This window comes from Ursus maritimus, unplaced genomic scaffold (genome assembly GCF_017311325.1).
Source record: "Ursus maritimus isolate PB19 unplaced genomic scaffold, ASM1731132v1 scaffold_5, whole genome shotgun sequence".
In the NCBI taxonomy this organism is placed as follows: domain Eukaryota; kingdom Metazoa; phylum Chordata; class Mammalia; order Carnivora; family Ursidae; genus Ursus; species Ursus maritimus.
The window spans coordinates 8,660,424-8,683,046 of NW_024426663.1; positions in this window are offsets into that span (position 1 = coordinate 8,660,424).

Below are 22,623 nucleotides of genomic sequence, written 5' to 3' on the forward strand. Positions count from 1 at the left end.
CGTCTTCAAGTTCTAGAGGCGAGAAGTTCAAAATGGGTCACAATGGGCTAATATCAAGCTGTCGACAGGGTGTGTTTTCTCTGGAGTCTCCAGGGGACGATCTGCTTCCTACCCTTTTCCAGCTTCCTTGGCGCGTGGCGTCCTTCCAGGCAGCAATCACACCACTTTGACACCTGTGTCTGCAATCTCATCTCCTTCTCTGACTCTAACGCTCCTGCTTCCCTATTTTACTTATAACAACCCTTGTGATTACATTGGATCCACCTGGATAATCCAGGACACTCTACCTATCTCAAAATCCTAACTTAACAAGAGCTGTAAATTCCCCTTTGCCATAAAAGATAAGTTCCACTGTTTTAGGACGTCTTTGAGGGATCATTATTCTGCTTACCACAGTGACCAATAGAAACTGGCATTCGTAACAGCGTGTGATTTCCTTTGTGAGGTCATGGAAGGCAATACAACTTCAGTCTTGCTTTCTGGAATGTTTTTTGTTCTGGGGAAATCAGCTATCATGTGTGAGGACAGTCAAGCAGCCCTATGGAGAGGCCCATGTGAAGAAGAACGTTTTCCCACCCACAACTGGCATCAACTTACAGCCACATGTAGGGCCCCATGGAGTAGATTCTCCATCTTTGGTCGAGCCTTCAAGTGATGACAGCCCAGCCAACATCTGACTGCAACCTCAGGAAAGACCCTGTCTGGCCACTCCTGAATCCCCGACCCAACAATAATACATTAGTTTTGTTGTATGCCTCTAAATATAATTGGGGCCATTCATTATGCAGCATTACAACTGACATACCCCTTGACCCAACGATTCCACTCCTAAAAATGGAGTCAGTTGTATGAGGAGAGAATTCTGAGGAAAGATTAGTGCACAAAGTCATTACCTGCACACACAATTCTGAATAGAGAAGCTCATCGGAGTTTTTATTAGTGAAACTTTAAAGATAGCCTTAATAGGCAGCCATGGGGGAATTGGTTAATTAAAGTAAAACATACCCATATGATGGATGAGCAAGTATCATGTTGCAGAACATAAAAGTTATGTTGTACAACAAGAGTTCTCAAACCTTTCTGGGTAAAACCTTTTCTGTAAGTAAAACTTTTAAGAGCAGCATGCACAATAAAAGCAAATCTTCTCAGCTGAGATAGGTTCAGGTTCCCAGAGCCAGCCCCTGGTTAGCAGTGATGTACCCCAAGGACACCTAGGATTCTGGAAGCACACTTTGAAAGTCACTGTTCAAAGAGAATCTTTAATGTCACATGAACCAGTATACCAACTGAAAGAAGCAAGATCCCTGTTTTTTGCCATGTGCTTATCTCCCTCACCAGACTCATCTTAGACGCTCCGCCCTTGCCATCAGCACCCCGGCCTTCTGGCTTGCTCAGCTGTCAACTTCCTCCTCAGTAAAACCTTCCATGTCCATTTCTTCCCTTCTTCCCACACTAACCCAAACTGGATCAGGTCCTGAGGCTGGAAGTCTAAGATTAAGGTGTTGGCAGGTTTGATTTTTTTCTGAGGTCTCTCTCCTTGGCTTGCAGATGGCCAATTTCTCCATGTAGCCTCACGTGGTTCTGTCTGGTCTATGTCCTAATGTCCCTATCTGGTCCCTATGTCCCAATTTCCTCTTCTTATGAGGACACCAGTCATAGTGGATCAGGGCTATTATGGACTGAATGTGTCCCCCGGAAATTCATATGCTGAAGTCCTAACCCTCAATGAGATGGTATTTGAAGGTGGGGTCTTTGGAAGCTAATTAGCTTTAGATAGGTGGGACCCTCATGATGGGATTAATGTCCTTGTAAGGAGAAGAGGCTTGAACTCACTCTCTCACTAGCGTTCTTTTTCTCTCTCCCTTTCTCTCCCACAAGTCTTCTCCACCCTCCTCCTCTCCCTCCCCCTCTCTTTCTCAGGGCCCTGCGGGGATATAGTGATGTGGCTGGCTGCAAGCCAAGAAGAGAGCTCTCATCAGTAACCAAATCTGTTAGCACCTTGATCTTGGACTTACCATCAGAGCTGTGAGAAATAAATGTCTCCTTGTTTAAACAACCCAATCCAGGGCGCCTGGGTGGCTCAGTTGGTTAAATGTCTGCCTTTGGCTCAGATCATGATCCCAGGGTCCTGGGGTCAAGCCCCCCATCATTGGGCTCCCTGCTCCACAGGGAGCCTGCTTCTCCCTCTCCCTCTGCCTGTAGCTCCCCTGCTTGTGCTCTCTCTGTGTCAAATAAATAAATAAAATCTTTTAAAAATAAATAAATGAACAAACAAAACAAACAAACAACCCAATCCATGGTACTTTGTTACAGCAGCCCAAGAGGACTAAAGCAAGGGACCGCCCTAATGCGGACATCATGTCCTCCTGATTCGATGTGACGAGAAGGGCGCTTCATCTCTGTGGTATTCTTTCCAAAACCCATAACCCTAGCCTAACCTTGGAAAAAACAAAATCAGACAAATCCAGATCTGAGACATTCTACAGGATACGTGTCCAGTACTCCTCAAGGCCATCAAGGTCTTGGGGGGATGAGGGTTTAAAAAAAAAAAAAAAGTAAAGATTGAGAATCTGTCAAAGACCAACAGAAACATTAACAGAAAAACTGATGAAATGCAAATGAAGTCTAGAGTGTAAAAAAAAAAAAAAAAAAAAAGCCTATCAGGAATAAAAACTTGACTCTGATATCCAACTTGAGAAAAAAAAAATCTCACAATTCCCTGGAAGCAGGGCAATTTACATTCTCGATACAGGAATGGGAATGGGGCAACAACCTCATCAAACCCACAAAAAAGTCCCGATTCAAAGTAACTTGTTGGAAAATTTGCCTCTCATTCCATGTACATTAGAATCCTCTTGATGGTCTTGTGTAAGATGTATTAGAAAACACCGGTTCCTTTCTATTCTCCCTTCTGCATGCCACAGCCAGAATGCCAAGTCAGCTTGAAGCTATATTATATTAGGACAACATATTATATGTTCTTTTTTAAAAGCTTCAAGTTGAATAAACTGAGCTCTAAAACCATAAAAGCATTCACACAATATACCCAAAGCAGTTTTAATCCCTTGAAGGAAGATTGTTAAGAGGTACAAAACTTCCAAGAAAAAAAATGAGTAAATGATTTAACAAAAAGAAAAAGACATATGTAACCTTGTATAATCATATCAGAGGGCCGTCCTTATAAATTTAAACTAATAAGCAGAATAATAGTGTTTCATTTCAGTGGTACTAGAAAAAGCCATCAAATTTAGAAACTTTTCGAGGACTGTTTCAGGGAAGGAGATACTTAAAAAACTGTGAGTACATTGTCTTTTGCTCAGATAATCTTTTATGTTACCCAAGCTGCTGCCCTCCTTTTCTGGCCTTTTCCCTTTCCTGATCCTTAAATCCATCTTTCTCCTCTGTCTAAAATCAGAAAGCATAATTAGAGGGCATGTGGCTCCACCTTTTATGGAAATAGCTCTACTCCCTATTTGCATGTGTTTGGACCCATTACCAGCTGTCTGTAAAAGCAGGAGGGTGACCATTCCTCCTTATTATCCAGGCAGATTCTGTTCAAAGCCAAAGATTAGAACAGTGCAAATGGTAGAAAATAGCTTTTTTTTCTTTTGAAAAATACAAGAGCAGTTTAAAGTGAATAGAAATTAGTGGATCAGTGAACTGGAAGGAAACGTTATTGCCTCTGAAATAGCCTTGCTCCCACTCAACTTTGCATAACAATATTCAGTTTGCTATTATGTAGCACGACTTCCAGCCGGCTGCCCAGCCCAAACCGGGAAAGTTCCTCTCTCTACCATGGGCTTGGTGCGAATGAGATGCACAATGCCACCAAACATAGAGAGGACGGTTTTTTTAATCTAAGCAATTATTTCTGCCATTAACAGGTGTAAAATGTCTTCTAACAAGAAAGTGCAGAACAGCAAATGTGCTTTTGAAATATGCAGCACAAGTTGCATATAAATAAGACATTCTAGGAGTCTCTCTGCTTCAATTTTATAAAGCAGATGTCTGCTGTCCTAAGCAAATAGTTCAAGTTGTTTCCAAAATATGGAGGCAAAAAGCAATAGAGGTACCATTTACACACTCATTAGTAAGAGAGGAAATGCATCTGCTTTGGAAAATTGCTGCTCACTAAAAAGCAAGTTTCCCTAGCAACGGCTACATCACACAACTCCGACCATTTCTAAGCTACAAGAGAAATTATAGGAAAATATATAAAAAGATTTTTATCGAATATTTTTTATCTTTGCCATGGGAACATTTCCCCTAAGCTAAGATATGCCTAGGGAAATTAAGACTTGCCATACACTAGGCAAGAAAAAAAATTTTTTTTTTAAGGGTGTATCTATAATTACTCATCCTTTGCTAAGGGCAAAAAGATGGAAAGCCATTCTATAACATCAGATGACAGGGAGTGAGAGAGAGAGAGAGAGAGTGCAAGAGAGGCAGAGAGAGGCATGTGTAAACCAGGGAAGTGAATAGAGAGGGGATTCCCTGCCTCAGGCACCATCTCAGTAAGAGGTATGGTTGGTTTGGTGACCCCTGGCTCCATTCTTTCCTTTGTGGCTTTTCTTGTTTCCACCCCTAGCTGAATAATTGTTACAAATCAAACAATTTCTAATTGGATGATAACAGAATCAATAGGTAGAAGCTCTAAATCCCATAATTCTGTCTGTAGTTATTTAACCCCACCCCCCCAGCTGCCATTGGTGATATTAAGGGAGGAGGTGGGCATTTCTTCCGTCATCCTTCTGTCCAAAACCTTTCATTATTCAAAAAGGCACTTAGAATTCCCTCCAAGTTCATCCAAATCTAGTAGGGAATATCTTGATTTTTCCAGAAAAAGAAAAAAAAACAACTATAAAATATGTCTTTTTGCCATGAGAACTGAAATAATGTCTAAAAATAAAGTGGGACATCTGAATTTTCCAGCATTTCTGGATTGTTCCGATATATATGTGTTGTTTTAACTGAAATGCTGTTTAGGAATATAGCATACTTCCTCTTGGTGAATCGTTACTTATAATACCATATTTGAATGTATTTTAATTGTTGATCCCAGTTTTAATTCCATAAATAAGAACTTGTTTTCAACGTCTTTTCATTGTATCAGGTAACATTTAATATAGCCTATCTCCGCCTAGAGGATCACTTTCGGTCCTACATCTGAGAGAGCGAGCATGAGGGAGCCAAAATTGTAGGAGCAGTCTCCAACCCACCAGCTCATGGGACTCTGAGACGGGGAAAATATAACAACAAAGCAAGTCTATGGCTTTAAACTCAAATGCACTATCCTGCAAAAACCAAGATGCTATCAACAACGGAAGAAAGGAGCTGAGATCAACTCAGTTCCTGTTGAGTGTTATGCATTGTACCTACATTCTTCCTTTGGTCCTTACATTTTTCAGATGAGGGTTTTGAAGCTCAGAGATGAGTCATTTGACCAGCATCACCAGGGAGTAGTGGCAGAGCTGAGATCCAAACCTGAGTCTGTCTAAAACGATAGCTTGTGCTCTTTGCATCGATCTCCCTTTGCCCCTCTGGTCACAGGGATTATTTTTGTTCCCCATATTTTATTTTATTTTTTTACCCGGACTTCTCCTTGGCAGGGCTCACACACTTGAGCCTTTGTTCCTTTTAGACAGAACCGCTTCGTTTACAAATGTGAATTAATAGCCAAATTTAAAGCCAGAGATTTCATATAAAATCTTGATTTGGGGCTTCTTCAAAAGAAAAGCATAAAACGATGCAATGGCACCAGGATTCCCTCATAGCCACTGAGACCTGAGGGACGGCTGTGTGCTCTTTCTTCGGGTGTCCCCTGCCTGTCACATTCACAAGTTAACTGCCTGGCTCTGACGGGCAGGCCCCTGAGTTTGCCATTTCTGGATGAATGGTATCAAAAGGAGCCACCTTATCTTCTGAACATTGTCTGCAAACAGCACCAGGGCCTTACAACTTGGGAATGGGTACAGGAGAGCTGGCTGGAGGCTGCAAAACATAATGAAGGAAAGAAATAAGACTGAAGAGCAAGATAGAACCTGTGAATTCATTTAGACTAGCTCAGGCTCTAAGCAGGAAAGAACATGAGCCAAGATGTTTGAAAATTAGTCATTAAAAAAAAAAAAAATTCAAGACCCGTCCTCAGCCAAATAATGATCTTCCATGAAATTTCAGCTAAGGAGCTAAAAAGAGCAGGCGTCAAAGAATCTAAAAACTAGCATTCTCATTTTCACCCATTTTACGAACTCACTTTGTGATCTGTAAGCAGCACTCAGCCCGGGGAGGCTTCGGGCGCCACATCTGTAAATGGAAGGAACTGGATTTTTGCAGGGACAGCAGCCATGCAGGCAGAAATAAAGGAAGACAGCAGTGAGGGACTGGGTCTGCATGGGGGACACGAAGGAAGGGGACAGCGGCCGCGGCACTCCAGCCCAGAGTTGCCTTCGGGGATCTGGCCTGAGTGTTGTCCAAATGTCCCACTTGGCCAGAGTAGCCAGAAACATTTGTGAGTCTGTTTTTGAAATGTCTGACTTTTGAAAATATTATCAACGAATTCGAAGTTGTTAAAACACCACCTAAGCCAACTGTGGGCAGTGAAGAAAAACGTCCCTGGGCTGCAGTGGCCTGCAGGCCCTCAGTTTTCTGCCTCTGGCTGAAACACCATTTAGCATTAGGATTCGGTGATTTTAAGTGCTGAGTAGATAGAATCATCGTTGGGAAGAAGAGAGGGGTGTAGGTGGGTATGTTTTCAGCTGAAGAGCTCAAAAAGATGAAATGTGTGGCACTTGCTAAGTGGCCCGCTTTGCCATCCTCCTCTGAATCTTGCATTTCACGAGTACAAGGCAGGAGATGTGGGCAGACACTGTGTGAGCATCGCTCACGGAGTCGGAGTGGGGAGATGCCGCTGGAAACGCGAAGGAGGAGCGGAAGGCACAGGCTGCCCTCCAGGGAAGCAGGAGAATTGCACCCATTCCCAGGAAAGCCACGAAGGAAGTAGGTAAGAACATGCACGTGCTTGGTGTTTCATAGAGCCCAGGTAGTCCCTAAATCTTCCAGGTCGACGCCAATGTTACCGATCATTATCGCAACAACAAGGTACCGGGCATTTTCCACGAACCAGTGTGAAGTGATTTAATGTAGGTCTCATTACCAGGAGCATGGCCAATATACAGATGAGAAAAGCAAGACTTTAAGACAGATTCAGTCATTTGACCCAAATATCGACAGCTAATTAATAAGCGGTGTGATTCAAACCAAGGTCTCTGTCTACACTGCTCTTCCTCTTTACTCTTTTCTGCTTCTCTAAAAACGTAGGGGACTGATTAAAAATCCCATCACCAGGAAGCAGTAGGATGGAGATTCCATTGCAACTTGGAGTCCTCAGAACCCCTGGCTGCTTGTCGTACCGTCTATCCCTCAGTAGCACCAGGCCAGACGCAAGTCCCCAGGGTACAATGCACTTGAAAGCTGTCCCCCTAAACTCTTCTTGAATTCACAAACTACTGTCCTTTGGTTTTCATTTCTGGGACACGGTGTACACAAGGTACGTAAGCCCTGGCTCCTCTAGAGAGGGAAAGCAACTCTGGGCTAAGATAATTAGACAACATTTAATAATCATTGTTCCGCCTTTCTCCAATAAAGCAAAAATATTAGAGCGTGAATGACACAGTACTTCATTTTTAAAAAACACAAGAAAATATAGAGCGTCTGAAAAAGAATGCTAGTGCAGTGAACATATTTCTATTCAGTTTGCCACTTGCTTCCCATGTGAGAAAAATATTCTAGACATGATTTCCAAGTACGAAAAGAAACGCAAAAACCGGCTAAGTAGAGAGTGTGGAGCTAGAGAGAGCCACACCGACCCCAACACCAGGGAGCACCTACTCTGTGTGCTGTCCTAAGCACTGGACACGTAGGACCTCCTTTCCTCCTCACCCCACTCCACTTTCCAGATTCGCTCACTGAGACACACAAAGGCGAAGGGACGTGCCCAGGGTAACACAGGGAGTGGTGGAGGCAGCTTTCAGACCCAGGCGCAGGCTTCCCGTGCCTTGACGCCCTCCCCAAACTGCCAAGCGATGGAAGGCACGGTCTCACTTGGCCACGCACGATTTCTAGGATTTGGAGATTGCTCTTTTCTTTGGTTCCTTCCCATTCTCTAAGAGTACGTGATTCACGTGGAGGGATTCACACAGATATACTTAGGGTTCAAATGACACCTGCAGAAATCTTTGTAATGTACATGTTAATTCCTACGGCTCGGTAGGGCCCTGTTGAACACAAATACTGAAAATCACAGACCCCTCAGACATAAGAGCACTTGGAATTGCACATTTAATAAAGTGCTAACTAAATGAACTCACAGACCAAAATAAATTAATTAATTAAACAAATAAATATACTCACAAACCAAGACAGGTACTTATATGAGGCAGAGGCACACAGTGTCTGCTTAGTAAATGTCTGATGAATGAATGAATGTTGTGTCTCTTAAAATTTATTTATTCATTCAACAAATACTGATTTGGTGCCAACTCTGTGTCAGGCACCGTTCTAGGCAATGGACAGACAACAGTGAGCAAAACAGATGAAACCTCTGCGTTTGTGCAGTTCACATTCTGATGGACAGAAACTGAAAATAAACAGGATAAGTCAGATAGTTAGCATGTTAGTCATATAAGCTAAGAGGAAAAATAAAGACAGTTAGAAGCGGTTTTGCAATTTTAGATAAGGTAGCAGGAAAAGGCGTCCCTGATTAAAAGAGTCAATGCTTTTAAAATAATGCCCTGGTAAAGATTTTTAAACATGCTTTTAAACATTTGAAACTTTAGTGCCCCATATATGTAGTAAATTTAGTCAACTATATTCAATTACTATTGTTGGGTATGAGAAATGTGATTTTCTAGACTCGGAAGAAATTGTAGAGAGTTACAAAGCATGATAGAAAGAGAGGGTGTATCTTACAAATCACTTAAGACAGGTCTAGGTTATCATTGTTTTGCTTATTCATATTGATATCTGATACTTCACACACTGGATGTATTTCCAAATGAAAACTAAATACGTCAATCCCATCTGGAGCCTTCTTGAAAATAACCCACTGGTGCAGATTCCGGACGTCCTTGTGTGACCCCTATGCTGCCTGAGTAGCGTTTGAGGCAGAGACCGTATGACACGGACTGTCACCCACACACAACCCTCCCTAGGGTCAGCAAAGCACTTAGAGCCACCAAGCAGATAAAACAGTTTGAACTTTTTTCTCTCTCTAAAATGTGAAGACTCACTAATGAAAACCCACTCGGTACTAAAACAAAAGAATTTCACAATATCAAGGCCTAGAAAGTGGATACTACAGAATTGGGGTTAAAATACAAATTATCACTCAAGACACAACCATCTGTAGATAATTCCATATGAATAATGAGAAAAAGCCCTATCCACCTTCTTGGGGCTCGCGAGCCCTGTAGGCATTTAGTAGCATGAAATTAACACCGGGCTTGGCACAAATGTTTAAAGGCCTTTTTTTCCTCCATTTTTATTATCAACTGGTTTGTCCACAAAGCAACTTTTATCAAGCTTTCGATCTGTGAACCTGCCTCCATGTGTCTACTGCTTCCTACAATAGGTGTCCATTTAAAACATGGATAAACCTTTGAAAGTATTTTGCTTTTGAAAACCTACTAAGCGTTAGTCAAATAGTTCAGCTTCTTTGGTACTAGATTCACTTTCGCACCCAAGATAGGGCTGAATCTGAGAACAGCGAATGTGACTTAGATACTTAAAAATATATCCCAAACTTACTTATCTGACCGGTAAGCCTTCTAAATCTATTTGAGTAGCATATGTTTACAAAGTAGAAAGTCTAGAAAGTTCTTAATTATAATTAGGCACACAGAGAACTAGCCAAATGCATTAGAAGTGAGACCACTCAAGGACTTAGCCCTTGTCGCCTGGTCAGCTCTATTCACGTTTCGCTCCAGCCTCATAGCTAACTGTCACAGCTCCACGCCCAACGCCCAACGCACCAAGGACTTTCCTGGCGCTGATGTGCTTACTTCACAACGAGCAATATTTCAGCACCATCAGAATTAACCATCCACTAAATTCAATTTAATAAGGCTGCATCATCCTCAGTGTTTCACCTTCAGGCACAATTTATTATAATTTCATATGAAAAGCTAAAAGCTCTGAAAGCACAGATGCTATCATATTCCTGAAAAGAAAGCCCTTTTCTTGAGCAGTCTGAGACACGGGATAGCAGCTCAGACTGTAATTGGGAGTCTTCTCAGATCAGCTGACAGGATTCGAATTCAAAAAGAGATTAAAGACAAAATGCCAGCGTTTACCGATTGTGAGAAATTCCTGAATTCTCCTTCAGCCCTTCAGCAAGATGAGAAGCCTCAAACAAGGACTCCCAGGGCCTCTCTGCAAGCAGACCAGTCCCTGGCTCTCCTCAGGAGCTCCGCTTCCACCGCAGAGCAGAGCGAGGAAAGACACAAAGGTTTATGTGATTTCAAAGTGAGACTGGAGATGCACCTCATCTGCATGTATGTCTTTTCTTAACTTTTATTGTGTCTTACTTTCTTCTGGCTTACAAGAAAGAAAACCAGCAGGCACTGTAGTGCACACAACAATTGTGAAAGAAAAGAAGTAAACTGTCAGAAGGGACTGTCAAGTAAAAGCTAATATTAGAAACATTAACAAGGCTGTAACATCATTTTGTTGGCCTCTAGTTAAAATGGTGCATCCGAGGTTATTTTAAATTCAGGGTAAAGGCTATCTTGAGACTGCATAGCAAGGTCCTCGTTAGATGTAGGTGATACAGATACAAAGCTCCCACGGTTAAAAAAGCAAGAACTTGGGGCGCCTGGGTGGCACAGCGGTTAAGCGTCTGCCTTCGGCTCAGGGCGTGATCCCAGCGTTATGGGATCGAGCCCCACATCAGGCTCCTCCGCTATGAGCCTGCTTCTTCCTCTCCCACTCCCCCTGCTTGTGTTCCCTCTCTCCCTGGCTGTCTCTATCTCTGTTGAATAAATAAATAAAATCTTAAAAAAAAAAAAAAAGCAAGAACTTTAAGGATGGGGCAAGGGAACGAAATCTTCTCCTTGCTGACCTAATTCATTAGGTCAGTCACTTGTTAGCAACTAAATATGCCAGCTGTGTGCTCGTCTTATTAAAGGGCTAGGTTTTCCACTAGAAAAGCAGAAGCCAACCACAAACGTGTTATTTCCTCGACAGCACCAGTGCGCAAACAGGTGTGTACTGGGGGCAAAGGTCGCGGATGCCCCCTCAAGCCAGAGGCTCCCAGCAATGTTAACACGCTGTTGTGGTCCTCGGCCTAGTCTGGCACACTGAACAATAACTGAACTCCGTCACAAGATCACTTGCCAGGCCTCTTCGGTTAAATGGGTCTTTATTTTTAGAGAACAATGGGAATTATAGGAAGCTGGAGATCTTACATCACAGAACTATAAATAGTCGCTGTTAAATGCAGCCCTATGTTTTTGTTTTTCAATTTTTGAAATGAAGTTGATATTTGAGAGGGGTTTTTCATCTGTTGGACAGTTTATGATGTCCCAGTGATGTCATCGTATCTAGGTGATTAAGGACTTTTTTCGTTTTTCAATCAGACAAACCACTAGCTCTCAACGGGAATTTTAATCAGACGGATTGCTTGCTGTGCTGAGACTGTCCCCGGCGAACAAACAGAACATTACTGACCTTTCCTCCACAGGAAATTTAAATTTGTATCATTTGGCTGGTTAGGATTTCTGCCATTTCCCTGTGGATCAAGATTAGAGATGAACTTTCAGGTTCAGTCATACATTAAAAACACAAACACATAAGCTGTGAAAAGCCAGAAGCAGAATGATGTGTTTCCCCTGATGCAAAGGTCACCGCTGTTTCTGCTCATTCATTCCAGTTGACCACAGGCTCCTATGCTTACTGCCCTCATTTAGGGAACTCAAATTGGTAAAGAGCCATACTTATGGGTCCTCAGCATGTTCACTGCATTAAGATTATCTGCTATATTTAACCTCGCTCTCTCATTTGTATGTTAAAGGAAAAAAATATTTCCCTTGTGACAGACTAGACCTAACAGGACATTTTTTTTAATGTGTAAATGAGGTTATATTTATCAGAATAGTTCTGGTTTGGTCTAGAAAGTTTCTGACTTGTAGCAGCAGCAAGGGAAAAAGAAAAAACAAATCCCAAGTAAATATTCCTTAGAGAAACCTGCTGCTCTCAAAATAAGCCATTTCAGGGCACAAACTCATAGAACAGCTGTGTCATCAAGTATTAATTAAATAGGTTAGGGGAGTCATACAGAAAACAGATCCTCTACCCCAATAAAGTCAGTAAAAATAACTTCGCTAAGCTAGTGACCATGATCTCCTGGATTAAATTTGCAATTGTTTTTGTATTTCCTAAACTAAATTCATAAACTGATGTAATTAGGAAACAAAACCATCTCTAAGATCCCACAGAGCATTCATTTTATGACTTAGGACTGAGAGGAAAGGTTGAACAGCTTTATTCTAGAACCAAACATGAAGCAAATGTAATGACTAAAACAAAACAAAACAAAACAAAACAAAAAAAACCTCAGGACTAAAGGTTTATTATATATTATTTAAAAGGTGATGTTGTCTGAGGGGCGCCTGGGTGGCACAGCAGTTAAGCGTCTGCCTTCGGCTCAGGGTGTGATCCCGGCGTTCCGGGATCGAGCCCCACATCAGGCTCCTCCGCTGTGAGCCTGCTTCTTCCTCTCCCACTCCCCTGCTTGTGTTCCCTCTCTAGCTGGCTGTCTCTCTGTCAAATAAATAAATAAAATCTTTAAAAAAAATAAAAAATAAAAAAAAATAAAAGGTGATGTTGTCTGAAACCAAGGTGAGGCTGCATTTCCACTTCAACACTTATCTTTAAATTAATCTTCAGTTTAATATGCTTAGCTACATTGTAATATCTGATTCCAAGAGGATATGCAATTAATTATCAGGAAACATCAGGAAAATACTTAAATCTAACCTGTTGTAACTAACATATAGGTCTAGCTTAGGAAGAAGTTTAAAAATGCTTTTTAAATATTTATAAGTTAGGTAATTCTATTAATTTTACAATCTGTTTGAAGGATGCTTTGTAGTTTGGTCATGAAAGGGCTGGGTTTTTTGTTTGTTTGTTGTTTGTTCTTAAAAAAATTTAAATCAGTGGGCTAGGGAATGTTTTATCTTGATAGGCAGGTTTGATTATGCATTGTTTTTATGAATTGCCTTCACAATGAAAATGAGTCACACAAATGAGAGAGAGGAAAATCATTTCGGATTTCAGCTAGGTGCAAACACACAATTGCTTGACACTCTCCTTGGAAAATCAATTCAGGTTTGACATCGGCCGTATCACTTAGAAGTGATCACTTAGAGGGGGTCAATAGATTGCACAATACCAAATAGCAAAGATATCTTGAGAGAATAGCTTGTTCCTCATAGCAGAAGAATATGCCCCAAACTGTTTTTAAACTGAGTTTTCACGGTCTGCGAAATGCCATGGCATTATTTTAATGATTACAAAAATGAAAAGTCAATAAAAATGAGTGAGGCATTCATCCTTAATTATATGCCAAAGGTGACTAGATGTCTTTCTTTATCATAAGCTGGGGGGAAAAAATGAGTACCTGCTGCACCAGACACTGTGCTAAGCAAAGACATGTTAATTTAGCTCACATCCTCCCCCATACATTTAAAACACGGAGTCTCGAATTCAGTAGCTCAAGGGCATACAGCTAAAAGTGTCAGCGCCCGGGGTTCACGCCCAGAATTCAAATCCAGGTTTTGTCCAATTTCAAGGCCCATGTTCCTTTCACCACATATTCCGCTGCTTGGTTTCATACTGACCAGGCCCCTTCAAGTCACACAGTTCTCAACTCCATGACCGACCTCAGAGTGCTGAATAGCTAAATTGCGGGCAGAACAAAGGTAGCTGCTTCCTGAAACTCACCTTGCTCTTCTCCCCCACTGCCCTACCCCGGGAATTCCGAGTAGGACACTCCTGTCCCTCTCCAAGTGATTGTAAGAAGTGCCCAAGCTAAACAGTGCATGCAAAGAGATTTTAAAGTCATTTTGGCATAATTATCCTAATCAACAAAAGCCAAGTGCAGCTCAATTAAACTTTTGAGAAGAAAAGATTGTGTGGGAGTTCAATAAATTAAAGCGTAAGGTCAGGCTTTTATAAGGTGCTCCAGATTCTATCACCTTGCTCTAATTCTTGCATATTTCAGCAGTCACGTTTTTTTGCGACTTCACAGAAATAACAAGTCATTTTAAAAATCCCGAGATGGTTACAGAAGTACTGTTAACACACACTGTGCATCCACATATAGCCCCAGCACTGAGAACATTGGGATAAACTTGAAAGTCTGCAATTGCAAAGTTATTTTTAAATCTAAACCAGGTGATAATTTAAAAAAAAAAAAAAAAGGAAGAGGTGAGTGTTACTGAACCAACTTGGATTTCTCAGTTTCCACAGTGTTTGTACTGCTCCTTTCATTCCTGGCACTATCGGTGTCGTAAGGTTTGAACAAATCTAGAGCAATTATCCGGAAACCCTCACACATAGGCTGACTTGATCATCCTGAGGCTTTTTATTTCACATTAAGTGAAATTATTTACTTGTAAAGATTCTTCATCTCTTTTTAGAGCGGTAATTTCGAAGTTTCTGGAATAGTACATCAATGAGAGCAAATAACTATTATCAAATTGTCAAACGGGTGATATCCTTCATGATAAGCCAACCGCGTGAAACCTTTGGTTATCTGTACCCAAAACAAAGAGCATGCTATATTTAATTTAAGGAAAACTCATAGGCTTTCGGAACGTTCACTATTATCCTTAAGAGCCACCTACAGCCTAATTTGGTTTAGGGTCAAAGCATTGTGTGCACACAGTAGGTTCTCAGTGCGTAACCTGAATGAACCTAGGCAATTGTCAGCGGGAAAATGTGTATATGTCCTCGGTAATAGTGACTGATTTCAAAACCAAACACGGAGAGAATGAGAAAGAGGCATGCTATGCATGAGGCAGGCCTTCAGGGGCAACGGGACTTGCCAGGTAGGCTGAATGCAAGTCTGTGAATGGGGAGTTACTCATTAAACAGCCCACATAAAGATGCTTGTTAGTACAGATTTTTATGGAGCAACCAACCGCACAGAGGGCTATTATAAACTTCGATTATGTATCTAAATTTGTATGAATGGAGCACCGCTGTAAAAAGCCTTTAGGTACAAAATGTTTTGAGAATTTCTGTAACTTCAAAAAGGTCCGATCACACCCTCCCCCTCCTCCACCCCATTGTTCCATTGCTTCAGATGTTTTTATTAAAACTAGCAGCTACAGAGGTATTGTGAATGCAGATTTAAGCCAAAGAGGCTATTTTGCCTTTTCTGTTTTCAGCCAAATAAAATTTGATTTTTAAGTTTTTTGCCAATATGTGTCCATCTTCAGACATATTGCAGAACCTTAAAGAGAAGAATTAATATCATCTGAGGCTTTGTTACAGAATGAAGAATCTACAGTTGTGCATTAAAACAAAATGTGTTTTTACTTCAGAAGCTATGAAAAAGTAAGCTGTACCAGCCACAAGAGATTTTTGGAAAAAAGATCAAAAGATGGCTAATATATTTTTATATGAAAAAAAGAAGACAAGCTAAATTCTCAGCGGCTCTTGTCAAAGCCAGCTTGTACAGTGACTAGACAACAAATAAGGGCATTGTTAGCAACTCAGGAAAACTCCTGCAGAAATAATTGAAAATTTCCCCTCTGGGTTTTCCATTTACCCTAGGCAAAACAAAAACAACCCTTAAACCAAAAATACGCACTAGAAACTGAACCGGCGGGGGGTGGGGGTGGCGCCTGGGTGGCTCAGTGGGTTAAGTGTCTGACTCTTGGTTTGGGCTCAGGTCATGATCTCAGGGTCCTGGGATGGAGCCCCACATGGGGCTCTGCACTCAGCGGGGAGTCTGCTTGAAAGACTCTCTCCCTCTGCCCCTCTCCCCCATCCATCCCCCCCTTTCTCTATCTCTCGCTCTGTCAAAACAAATAAATAAATCTAAAAGAAAGAAAAAGAAAGAAAGAAAGAAGAAAGAAAGAAAGAAAGAAAGAAAGAAAGAAAGAAAGAAAGAAAGATTGAGAAAGAAAGAGAGAGAGAGAGAGAGAGGAAGAAACCAACCAGGTATTGAGAGGACAGCCAAACAAGTGTAATGGAGAGGTATAAACATGAGGTTATGGTACAGGTACATATTTTCTTCTCAAGGGAATGATGAAAAAGGATCTCCCTTTTTGTTAAGTACGCATAACACAGAGGCCTTACAGGAAGTTAGCTGTGGCCAAGTGTAGCCAAGTTCAGAACAGCGAGTAACTGTTGGAAGGATGGGCTATGTAACACTGTACAGTTTGATGAGAGCGCTGAGAGCAGGCTGTCCTAAAGATGGGAAGAACAATGTGTGGCTTCCCCGAGGTGGGTCCTCAGACCACACCCAACCCCGTGCTTTATATTCACTATTTGAGCACGAGCAGCCTGGGCTCAGAGAGGGTGGTGGGGTCAGTGCCAGCTCTTACAAGGTGTGGCTGCATAAGGACAAAGAGGGAGGAAGAAGCCACTTTCTAGATACTTTGTCATTGTTATTTATCCCTTTGCTGTCAAAGATGCTGGCAACGCTTTCCCCCCCCCCCCCCCCCCAGGATAGGAAGAGTAACCATATGCACAATTTACCTGTCAGTGCACAGGAAATCGACCTCTGGGGAGATATATTTTGTAAGGGCATCACAGGCCAGAGAATGTGATCAGAAATTCTGCTAAATGCTGGAAAAAAGGTCTTCAAATGATCAGAGATGGTTACCTGAAAGAACTGTGGGGTAAGAAGCAGAAAGTTCTTCACGGTATAGCAGTATCATGCTCTTAAAAGACATGACTAAAAACCATGACCAAGAACACGACCTCACTCGAGGCACAAAAAATGGATTCTGCAAATGGGATATTCAGCAAATGTTTCGCCGCATGGTTCAGGAGTCCCTAACCAAAAATATATTGTGTGCACGGGAAAAGGTTCACAACACAAACGTCAGAAGCCTATTGAGACAGATGGGTTCTGTTCTCCTGTCTTTTATTTCCCAAACTGTATTAAGTCCTCAAATTAGGAAGTAGGAAGCAAATCCAAAAAATCTGAAAAATACAGCACTGGGGAGAAAATTACTAGCAAAAAAGATGTAGAATGAGAATCAAAATACAACTGTCTGTTCGTTTTTAAAATGGTCCTTATTTTTCAATCTTGCTGAACCTCAAGCCCGTGTTCAAACATTTAATAAGACAAAATTCTAAGAAACTGGACTCAACAAGAAGGATTTTCATGTTATAATAGATGTGGTCCTTTAGACCCATGATTTCCCAACTCTTATGGTCATCGATTTAAAAAGTCTAAAAAATTGTGTTGATATCTCCAATGTCTACATACTTATTTATATAATTTAGTTATTTACTACTACACTGGCACACTGTATAAATGATATATACAACAAATAAAAATTTTAAAAGACAAAAAAGTACTTTTAAAGCAGGTCTAACATTTTCTTCCCACGCTCAAGCGCGTGATCTCTGCACAACTGCACGGCCTGGAACACCAACAGCCCACCTGCCGCAACACTAACTCACTAAGTGGGTTGAGCGGCAACAAATATGCACCCCTAGCGCCGACACGCACGTTTTGAGATTTTGCAATTTTATTCAAAATACTTCAACTTTATTATTTTTCTTTTTTCTTTATTTATTATGTTCAGTTAGCCACCATACAGTACATCGTTAGTTTTTGATGTAGTGTTTGTCCATGATTCATTGGTTGTGTATAACAGCCAAATACTTCCACTGTAAACGTAGTGCTTTTATTTTACTTTCAGACAGCAATTCAGGGGTTTCGAAGACAGTTTTTATTGCTGTCAATAGCAGCATTTCATTCAGCAACTCGAACGAGATAGGCATTTGCTATTACATGCAGTATGTCTAGTTCTCATAAGAACTATAAAGTAGGAATTATTTTTCCTATTTTATAAAATTAAAAAAAAGAAAAGAAACCAAGTTTCATGATCAGCTGTACCCTACAAATAAGTGGGAAAGCCAGGATGGGTATTCTTAAAACCACAAAATCAAAATGGTCACAACTATAGGACATTATGGGAAAGGCCAGTATTTTAGCTCTTTCAATACTTTATTTACAGCCGGCTCCTTAAAGCAAAGAGAGGGGAACAGAGAAACAAATGGTTGGCTATTAAAAATTACCTTCATTTTAAAATACAGCCCTCAGATTATTTCCACCTGCTCCTCTCCCCTTCTCTTCCAGCAAACAGTCCTAGAAAGAGGCCTGCAGGCCCGAATTCTGGGAGCGGTTCCAGCGGTGAGACACACTGGGCCCAGGGTCAGCTCCCACTGACAGTCATCCCAAACCTCAGAGCCTAACCGGCACTGTTTCCCCAAACAACGGCCTCTAATAACAGAGAACCTGTGAAGGGCGAGTTTGGGGCTGGTAGGGCAGCGTGCTCTGTTCTGCACCGAGAAGCATAAGAGCAGGGGAGGATGGAAAGCCGATTCCCTCCCCACTCTTCTCACCGGATCGACTCTGGAGTAGGAGCGCCCTGGACTTTCTCTCAGGGCCCAGTGTTTCTGGCTACGTTCCCAAATAGAGCCTGAAACTGGCTACTGGGTCCCCCAAAACTTATTCCTCTTCCAGATACAGACGCGACAAATATCTGCGAAAACTCTGGCCCACCAGAGACCCACAAAAGATGAGATCAGTGAAGCTGGGGCAGTTACTTTAAGGTAAAAAGTGGCCGGATTAGGAGAAATGCTGATTGTAAAACTCTGTTTGGCACTTTAAGTACCATGACTTGAAATTTCACTGCTGCACTTAACGGAAAACGTGGGTCAAATACATTTAGTGACTCAGTATGATTTCCTTTCCTGGACATTTTTAGAAAGATACATGACATACTTCTGTCCAGGTTGGTTTCAATAGTGGAAAAAGTAGAACGGATGAATCTCAAGGCCGTTTCCGGTCTTCTATTCCCACACAGGCATTGTCCCCACTGGCAAACCCCTATTCACGGCCACACCCAAGCAGAGCTTCCCTGGGAAGCTCTCCCCCCACTGAAGGTGGGATTAGGAACTTTCTCCTCTGCAGGCTGAAAAGATCTTAAAGCTATGTTTATGAGAAGCGCTCTAAAATGCAAGTGTTTGCTCTTGACTGTGGCTTTCTGTGCCTACCTGCCTTGTATTCTCAGGGCTTATCACCGTACCTGGCATGGCCTGGCTCACAATAAATATTCTGTGGATGAGGAACTCAAGGAGGAATCCAAGAATCCTGATTCCTACAGATCAGCTAGAATAGCTTGGTCTTGGTGCTTCTGTTTCAAACCAGGGTTTGTTTTTATACACTTCATATAAATCCACCCTAGGTCTCGGAGCATTTTGTCTGTCTCCTCCTCCTGAGGTCACTACATCTGGTTGTCAACATACAAAGGAACTCTGCTCATTAGAGGTCACACTAAATCCAGCATAACACAAATGAGGTGGCTCTTACAACTCTTCTGTTCACAAATTAGAAATGACTGTCATTTCCAGCATTTGCTGTGACTCCTCTACAAAGTGGCCTGGCCCGGTGGGGAAAGGTACGATTCTCTGGCATCTTTATTCTAGTCAAAGCACTCCTCGGTATCATTCTGATTTTAGTATATGTGCTGCCAAAGAGAGCACCCAAGTGTTCCTCAAAAACAAAGAAAGATTAAAAAAAAAAAACCAATCCCCACTTATTTCACTTAGAGGGCTTGATCCAGCAAATACTTAAAAAATGAATTTCAGGCTGGGGTGTAGCAAGGCAATGTTATGCCAAATGTAATACAGTATGTCCTTTTCCCCTAAAAAAAAAAAGCCAATTTGTGCTTTTTAAGGAATATCTTTCTGAACTACCAGTGAGTCACTTTATGTGGCCTACCACAGAATAATATTGAATCCTAGAAAAACGCTAGCCCTTAAAAAATGTTTCCTTTTAACTTTAGTAATTTATTATAGGAGGATGACACCAAAACTGTACATGAAACCTTGAGAATAACAAAACCCAAACTTCATAAATATTAGAAATCTACCAAATATTGCAGGGTTCTAGTTAGCTGTATGAAAAGAAAATCCATATGAGGAAACTCCTTGCACAAAACACTTCCCAGATAGTTCAATTTCTTATACAAATTATGTCAAGAATTCACACTTTTAAATATACTTCTGACCCCAAATAATTAAAGCAAACCTTCTCTCTCATCCTCAGCCCGCCCCACCCCAGGCCGAAGAGCAGGGCAAGAGCAAACGAGTCACTAAAATATCCATGTACTTAGTCCCTCATAGCCCTCGCCTTCCCTGACCCCCAATTCCAATATTTCAGTTAACTACTGTCTACCTTAACTCTTCTCTTCCAGAACGCAGGTCAGCAACCAAGGAGAAAGGTGCAGATAACAAGTGAACATTTTTGCCAGGCCATGATACTTCTTAGATTCGATTATTTTGTTAAGACTTTGCTTTCCCCAAACTTCCCTATGAAGGCTTTTTTTTTCTTTTTTCTTTTTTTTTACCTTCTATACAGATCAGCAACAAAGCGAGCACATCCAAAATAAGTTGGCCCTGCTACTGAACAAGATAGATCTTCCCCAGATTTCAGTACCAAAGGATTCCAGTTCCTCTTCCTTAAATTGGTATTTATTCAACACAACACTTACTGGGCATGCATCTTAGGCTACCTTCCCCTTCTCCTCTCCCAATAAGAGTCACGTCCTTGGAGGTGAAAGCTAGCTTAAGCCTTTCTGCAGCCCGAGTGCCAGCATGTGCTCAGGAGAAGCCCTGTGGGTGATGGTAGTGGGGATGGGCCATTCTCCTCCAGTCTGGTTAGGACACAGGACCCAGAACAGCCTCCTACTCAAAAACATGCAGACCGTTTTTGAGTTCACATTATACCCTACTGGAGGGGGTCTGAGGGTGCGGTAAACAAACAGGTTTTATCTCCTACGATATTCTGATCAGTTCGGTGGCAGCGGCCTAGAGCGCTGGGTTAAGAAAGATAATGAGGCCACACGTCGTACTCTGAGGGATTAGGGACGGCTGGCGCAGGCGCAGGTGAGGAGCCCACGCTGTGTGTGCTCAGTGCTTGCCGTCCTAGCTCCATCACTGAGCCCAAATCTCAATTTCAGGGCTTTCAAAAACTTCTTACTGCCTAAGTTCCTTTCCTGACTGAAGCGTTAGACCAGGTATAGAGGATTCAAAGTCTTCCAGATATATATTTCAATGTATCCTTTTATATAAAAGTTTGGTGAAGAATACTTTTCCTGGTGAATCAGACTTAAAGGTCAACGTGACGGACCCAGCGCTCCCTCCTGTTGCCGCTAGCTTTTCCACAAAAGCAAAAGCATCAAAGCTCTTCATTCCAGAAGCGGCACCAGCCGGGATCACTTAAGGATCCCACGGACGGTGCAGCCACTTGCTTTCATTCTAGTAGATGCTGTATTCTTCTGTTTAAAGAGCTCTCTTTCCCCATCCTGTGCTCGCCCATAAATCCATACATCAAAGACAACCCCAAGATCAGGGGTAACAACATTGGGAGATTTGGATTCCAACTTCTCCTCTGAAATCATTTGATGAAACCTTGCATAAAGTCGTTTCACAACGGCGAGAATACAAACTCGACAATCTCCCCCAACAGGAGCACAGAAGTGTCCTAGGGGCTCAGCAAACTCAAAATAACAAATCAAACCCATTCTTCTTTTGATTTGTTCCTGGTCATGTTCCCCTCAGCCGGCAAAATCCTTAATTTTTTTTGTAATATAAAAGATCAAAAGATCCATTTCATAATTCTTATCTAAAGAAGCATTATTACAAAGCAAAGCACATTGCGCGCAATCTCCACTTCTAGCTTTATAATCAAATTTATTGTATTTCTAAGGCAATCTTCATCAATTTGCACTTCCCTAATCAAATTCTATTGTTTAAAGAAACAATTTTGCTTAATACTTGCTGTCCCCTCTGCATTACGGTAACGCGCATCCTTGGTCTCTCCGCCCCAACCCCTTCAAAGCATTTACGCCACTTATGAACTGCTGGACAGGCTTTCCTCCTACTTTCTCCGACTGAGAACAAACCACTTAGGCCAGGGTCATTTAAAAGTTCCCTTAAAATGTTCTCAATGGTTATAATGAAATAAAAAGTCTTTCCAAGATAAAAAAAAAATTTTAAAGTATGTTATAGAGTGAGAAAATAAATAAAAATATGTTCTTCTCAAGAAATATTCTTTGTTTAGTGAAAGGCCAGTTTGCCTTTGTAAGTTAACTTACAATCTTATAAAAAAGCTTCCCAAACCCCAAATACTGAAATCATTTAAATAATTATCTCCGGGAAGGAAAAAGGCACCCACACATGGGCATTAAATGACATAAGGAACAATAGCCTGGAACAGGAGCCATGCTGAGCCAGAGTCTGGAAGGTCTGGGGGTTCTGAACCGGTTTACACTTTAATCCATCCCCCCCAGTCTTTTCCTCCCCGACTGC